The 6,954-nt window shown below is 46.1% G+C and overlaps 1 long non-coding RNA gene across 1 annotated transcript; it reads right to left on the reverse strand.

Moving 5' to 3' along the window:
- Nucleotides 1-6,040: 6,040 nt before the first annotated feature.
- LOC144785565 (uncharacterized) lies at nt 6,041-6,619 on the reverse strand. The gene is made up of 3 exons (XR_013601965.1): nt 6,574-6,619; nt 6,217-6,285; nt 6,041-6,113 (listed from the first exon to the last, which is right to left on the reverse strand). It is a non-coding gene; the product is annotated as an uncharacterized LOC144785565 (long non-coding RNA).
- Between the last annotated feature and the right edge of the window lie 335 nt (nt 6,620-6,954).

Consider the following 6,954-nt stretch of genomic DNA (forward strand, 5'->3'; position numbering starts at 1 on the left):
GGACTCACTTCCGGGTTCAGACAGACCACAGGCCCCTCAGATGGTTGATGCAGATGAGGGGTGAGAATCCAAAGCTGTTGAGGTGGTCCATTTCCCTACAGGGGATGGACTTCACGGTGGAACACCGCCCTGGCACAGATCACGCCAATGCTGATGGTCTGTCCAGATTTTTCCACCTTAGTGATGAGGACTCCCTAGGGTAAGGGTAGTTCTCCCCACATTTCAGCTGGAGGGGACACGTGTTAGACCTGGCATCATTGGCATGAGTCTCTCCTCCATTTTTTCTGTTTGCCTCCTCTGTTTACGATGTTTTTGCTGGTAAATGCTTTGGGCACTGTGCCACTGCTGATCAGTGCCACAGTGCAAGTGCTCCCTATGCGAAATTGCTGTATTGATTGAATTCCATGTTTGGCTTATTTGGTTTACTGTCAGACCCTAGTAGAGTGCACCAGGAGTGCCAGGGCTTGTAAATACAAATGCTGCTAGTGGGCCTGCAGCACGTGTTGTGCCACCCACAAGAGCGGCCTAGTAAAAGTATGTCTGAAGGTCTACCATTGCTAGACCACGTGCAGTCTGGTACTGTCACGCAGACTGTGCAAGTACACCTACTTGCCAGTCCCTAAACCTTCCCTTAACTTCATGTTAGTCACCCCTATGGTAGGCCCAAGGGCAGGGTGCATTGTAAGCATAAGGTAGGACAAGCCTGACAAGGTTGGCATGTCCTAATAGTGAATTACAGCCATATTCGTTTTTCACTATTGTAAGGTAACCTGCTCTCCATAAGTTAGAATGGGCTGCCAGGATTATTAATGCTATAATCCTAGCGGGCTTGGGGAGCATGGTGAAATGTCAAGTTTGGTATCCCTGAACTCAGGGTTTAATAACGCATCCTTTTGTGTGGATGGTTTTTGGACTCTGTGTTTGAAAATAGCACTTTTAGAAAGTAGCTATTTTCTTGTCTAACTGTCTACCGGTCTCTGCTGGTTCTGGTGTGCGTGTGACAGGAGCTGGGTGGCTCCAGAGGTCTGAATGAGTCAGTGTGGGGTGAGTGGGGCATTTACATTGAGAGTAGGGGAAGAGTAGCTCCTGATAGCCTGCCCTGCCTGATACAATGCTGGCTCTGCCCCCCTGCCAGGCGACTGATGACTCTGTGCCTGCCTGGGACTTTCCTGGCCCACCTCCTGCCGGGCAACTGATGGCCCTGCCCCTGCCAGTGACAATGCTGGCTCCGCTCCTGCTGGGCGGCTGAAGACTCTGCCCTGCACAGTGAATAGGCCAGGTGCTTCTGCCTGGCAACACCCACAACAAACCCAAGATGGGGGGAAATTCCCCTGCATGGACAAAGGGATCAAAGCCAAAAAGGGGTATAAGAGAAGGACCCCTGAACCAAGAATTTAGATCACTTCTGACAAGGAAACCTGAACCAAGGACAAGAAGCCTGCTGATCTAAGGACTGCCTACCCCTTCTGCCAGAGTGCTGTTTGTTGGGGGAATCCTGCATTGCTTCTTTATTTTTGCCAAGGAACCAGGAGAGAGGAACTGTGTGTGTACTCTCAATCTTTGCTAAGAAAATCTCCAAGGGCTGGAAGAGTGCCAGTCTCCTGTTGAAGTCACAGGGCTAAAGGACTTCATCTGCTTAAAGTGCTGTTTGCTGGAACTTGTGAATCCAGCACCCCTGAAAGAATCCAGCAATCTCGACGCCGACGGACGCCGCCGAATCCAGCTCGACATCGTGAGTAACGGCTCCAATGTCCCGCTTCCTCGACGCCGGCCACCGGGCCCGATCGACGCCAGCAACAACGCCAGTGAGTAGTGAGTTCGGCTCCAGCTCCAAGTGACCTCGTGTCTGCACCGCTGCTGATCGCATCGACTTCGAGCCCCCTCGACGCCGTGAGCGCTGCTCACTCTTGCAACATCGACATCGACGACGCCGTATCCTGCTTCATCTCGTGAGCGCTGCTCCCGCCTGACTTCGGTCGACGCCGCTGCAGATCGCCCCGACTCCGAGGCCCGATCGACGCCGAAGACGCGACGCCGGACATCTCGACGCCGCTGATCATCGAGTGCTTCACTTTTCCAAGGTACTGTGTTGTTGGGGTCTGTGCGACTCCGGGCTCGACGTAGCGCTCCTCGCGGTCGACGCCGAACCTTTGCATTAACTTTGCCTCGACGTCGTGTGACTCCCGTGTGGGTTAAATTGTTGCCAAGAACTGTGTTTTAAAGAAGAAGAGTTGCTTTTGATACTAAAGACTTTGTGCTAAGAAGAAACCGTACTTGAACTATTATTTTTCCTTCCAAGAGTATTTATTAAGATTGTGGTATATTTTTGTCGTTATTTGGTCTTGTGCTAAGCCTTTTTTAAAAATCCTTATTTTTATAATACTACTGTGTCGTGTCCATTTGTAGTGTATTCACTTTATTACTGTATGTGGTCATAAATGCTTAACGCACTGCCTCTGAGATAAGCCTGTCGGCTTTGCCAAGCTACCAAGGAGGTGAGCAGGGGTTATCTAAGTGTGTGATCCCCTTGCCCTGACTAGAAAAGGTGTGTCCCTATTTGTCAGAAGTGTATACCTCTGCCAACTAGAGACAGCCGCTTCTAACAGGCCCCCACTTGCAGCTTTCTTAAGAAGCCACAGACTCAACATCATCTCCTACAACAATGACACTCAGCTGATTCTCTCCCCACCTGGATAAAGTACAGCTGCCTCAAGCTCATCTCAGATAAGACCAAAGTTTTCATCCTGGGCTCTACCCCCTGCAACTGGGACAACTCTTGATGGCCAGAAGTGCTCGGAACCCCCCACACCCACAGACCTCGCATGAAACTGTGGCATCATCCTGGACTCCTCGATCTCAATGAACCATCAAACCAATGCCATCTCATCCTCCTGCTTATACACGCTCTGCCAGCTTTGGAAGATTTTCAAGTGTATTCCCACGAAGTCCAGGAAAACAAGTCACCCATGTGCTTGACAGCAGAAGACTTGACTGCGGCAAGGCCCTCTATGCCAGAACTACCCATAAACTCCTAAAGAAACTGCAGGACATCCAGAACGCCCCTGCTCTGCCAGACTCATCCTGAACATCCCCTGCCACATCACTGGTTACTTAAGAGACCTCCACTGGCTCCTGATCAACAAAAGACTCATCTTCCAGATCCTCACTCACGCATACAAAGTCACCGACAACGTTGGACCTGCATAACTCAAAAACCACTTCTCATGCTACACACCCACCAGACATCTCTGCTCTGTCCAATTGGCGCTGGCCACCAGCCAACAGATCTGCAAGATATTGGCTGGAGAAAGATCCTTTTCCTACATGACTGCGAAGATCTGGAACTACATTTCAGGCAATCACCATCACTGCCTCAATTCGGAATTAGTCATTTTTACACATGGTAATACCCTCAGCTCATTTGTACAAGTTTAACAGCCAAATACACAAATAAGCAACTGAAAGACCACCAGTTTAACCTTTGTGAAAGTTCCCACATTTTTTGTAACTTTTAATTTGTTTGAGCTAGAAATAAAAATTGTTAAAATCTGCAGATTATGCATCGGATGATGGATTATGTGTCAAATATGGCAACTTTTTATTTATGGAAAAATAGTAGCAGCAGAATCGCCTAATTCCAGTGGTTCTGCCCATAGGATGGCATAGGGTTACCTTATTACATTTAATAAGTGATAACTTCTGTTTCAAAGCAGGTGGAACTGGAAATGTCATGTTTGGTGTCTAAAGAATCGCAATTAAATTCCTCCCTAATGGTAAAGTCAGATTTAAGTCACAATTTGAAAATCTCACTTTTAGAAAGTTGGCATTTTCTTGTTGTAACGAATTGGTGCCTGCAGCCTGTTTCCTGTGTCACTTGACTTGGTGTAGTTGGCCTTTGTGTATTTGTCCCAGACAGCCACACAGCAGAGGCACTGGGTGTTGGCAGAATGGGCTACTCAAGCATGAAGGGGGCAGAGCTGTGAACAGCCCCACTTGCACTGCAAAGACCCTGTATCAGCTCACACACAAAGAACGTCACACTAGCCTGTTGTGACTGCATCAGCCTAGGACCAGGGAAGAGAAGCAGAAAATTCCAGACACGTCTGTAGGGGAGGGAAAACTCAAGAAGCTTCTCCCACTTCAAAGCTGGGAATTCCCTGCTGCCTGTGTCCTGCAGTGCACTTCAGGGGAGTGCCCTGCTGCACCAAGAGTACTACTCTGCTGCTAGAAGCCTGCACTATGCCCTGATAGGACTGCCATTCTGTTTGAGACCTGATTTCCTTCTTGAAGTCGAGACTTTTAGTATGACTCCAGTGGCTAGATGGCTTGACACCTGATCAGAGCCTCAGGCACCTTGAATCCATACCTGGACTCAGCCTGAATGAGTCCTAACCCTCCAAGTAGTGCCCTTCCAGTCCTTAACCCTTGGATGTGGTGCTAAAGGTGCCCAGATAGCCCAAATCTGAAACTTCTGCCAAAATGTGATCTGAGAACCTAGATCTACTTGCTCTGAGATCAGCCCATGGTGCATCACTGGTCAGCCTAACTTAGAGGCAGCTCGAACTATGCTATGTTCTTCTCTGAAGCAGGAAATCCAGTTCAGCAGCTCATGGCAGAAGGATATCTGGCCTCATAGAGACCTTTTCAGCTACAACCTTCAGCTTCTTCTCACTGGACATTTTGGACTTGCAAAAAAGAGACGAAGTCAGAATGTAGTAATGTTCACTGCAACTTCCTCAAGCTGCTCCCAGGTGATGAACACTCCTGGTCAGACTACTCTAGCTGCCTTTGGGCACTGAATTTTACCTTCACAGTCTTTTTTCTTTGAAAAGTCTTTGAGGTCTGAAGGTAAGTGGAGACCAGGCCCAAACCACTTCATGTATTGACCGCACTCCATCACAGTTAGCCATAACTTTTGACTGTACCCTGCTCTCTTGCAATTATATGTCCATGATTGGCGCTCAGATCTTTAAGTTGCTATTTTTCATTTTAAACTTTGCAAATGTATACCTCTGTGTAGCTACGCATGCAGCAGGTATGAACTCCCCATACTTCTTTAAATACCGTACTTCCTCATTTATTACACAAAGAAAACTAACTAATCTTCTGTTGAGAACAAAACTCTTGTATCGCCTGTTACTTCACAGGTCTGCTTATATTGATTGTCTCTGATTCTGGAATAGTTATTTGTAGTGATTAGTTATTTTATTTTTTTAGGTATTTGATCAGAGCTTCCCCGCCGGTACTCCCAGAAGAAGAAACCACAGGTAGGTTTGCCTGTATGTGTAGCTTGCTTTTCTTTTCCTTTACCGCCTTTGTTCCTTGACACTGGGGGGGCCTCTTCGTGTGCTTCCAGTTTTTTTTCGAACAGAAAACAATCCTTTAAAAAGCACAGTAAAATTTAAATTATTTTATACTTATTTTTAAACAGATTCGAAAATTCGAACATTTTCAAGGTTCGAGAAATCTAATCACAAGGAACATACTGGGGGTCTAAAAGGGAGCTACTGGTGATCCCTAGGTACACTAGACTCCTATAAAAGTGAGCAAGTGTGCAAGGTACTAGATCAAGCTTACTACCTTTAATAAAGATGGAAATACAACGTCACAGTCATAGGACCCACTGCGATTGCTTGAACAGACCCATACACAGCAAAATAGGATTCCCATCAACAGAGTGTAGATCAAATGTTTATCATTTGGTCATCCTGATGGGGCTGGCATGTCTCTTGAACTTTAAGACCATGCCATGCCTCAAACTCTTCCGGGTCAGACCCTCAATCGCCATGATGACCATAGAACCATGATCTGGATGGGAAACAGTGCAGTACCAAAAGAGAAAAGTGGTGTATTTAAAAAAGGATAGAGAAACAATAAGAACAAACTTTAATCCACATTGTTCTCTCCAAGCAAGTGGAGCAGTTTAACCAAATAGCTGCATATCAAAAGGCCAACATGTTTCAGCCAAACTGGACTAAATCCAAAGGCTTTCGTCAGGGCCACAGATTTAAATACTTGCTTCTGCATTCCAAAGGTGCAACAGAAATCAAAAAGGATATCAGTGTACAAATAAAGATTAGTTTTCCTCTGTATCAACTTGGTGTCTCATCCATCTGTGTAAAACAAACAACACAAACAGTGAGTCATATTGGAGGTAGTAAAACCATAGCTAACCCCATATCTGTGGGTCCATATTCACAAATCAATCATACTCACCCGCATTGTACAGGGAGTGTGCCTCACCTCTCCTGGAAACCTTGCTCAGGAATAGAAGGAGGTCCCGCTCTACAAAAGGTAAGGAAGGGGTGTCTGTGAAGAGGAGTAGGAAGACCAACTTGTACTGTCCCTGTGCTCACCCCAACTTAATCAAAACCTCTTGGAGTGCCGTTAAAAGTCTAAGAAAACAGGGACAGACCAGGTTGCAAGACCACCTGAGTGCCCAGTGTTCCTCTTGCTTCGTAAATACCAAAATTAGTAGTAAGTTCCCAAACCCATAGAAATGGAGAGAGAGAAAAAAAACTTTTTTTCAATAATTAAATAAAGATTTAAAGGACCTTAATTATGAAGACTGACCTGTCCGTCGCGACCCCTTTACGCTCATCTGAGCTCAGTGAGAGGCAAGGTACACTGATGTCTGTCTGATCAAATACTAAAGAGAAACCGGTAATGGGCGGAGCTACAGCAGCTGGTGTACATGTTATAAACCCAGCGCGCTGTTACATTCCAGTTCATGTCATGTAATCTAGTGTCTAACTCAAAAACCACTTCTCATGCTACACACCCACCAGCCATCTCTGCTCTGTCCAATTGGCCCTGGCCACCAGGTAAGGTAATACTTTATTGTGAATGGTTATTTAAAACCTTTACAATATAAATCAAAAAGGATTCAATAAAACATAAATCAAATTTTAGTGTGTTAAAACAGAGATTCTGTCCTTAAGACAAGACACAAGA

Source organism: Lissotriton helveticus, chromosome 10 (assembly GCF_964261635.1).
Source record: "Lissotriton helveticus chromosome 10, aLisHel1.1, whole genome shotgun sequence".
NCBI lineage: Eukaryota > Metazoa > Chordata > Amphibia > Caudata > Salamandridae > Lissotriton > Lissotriton helveticus.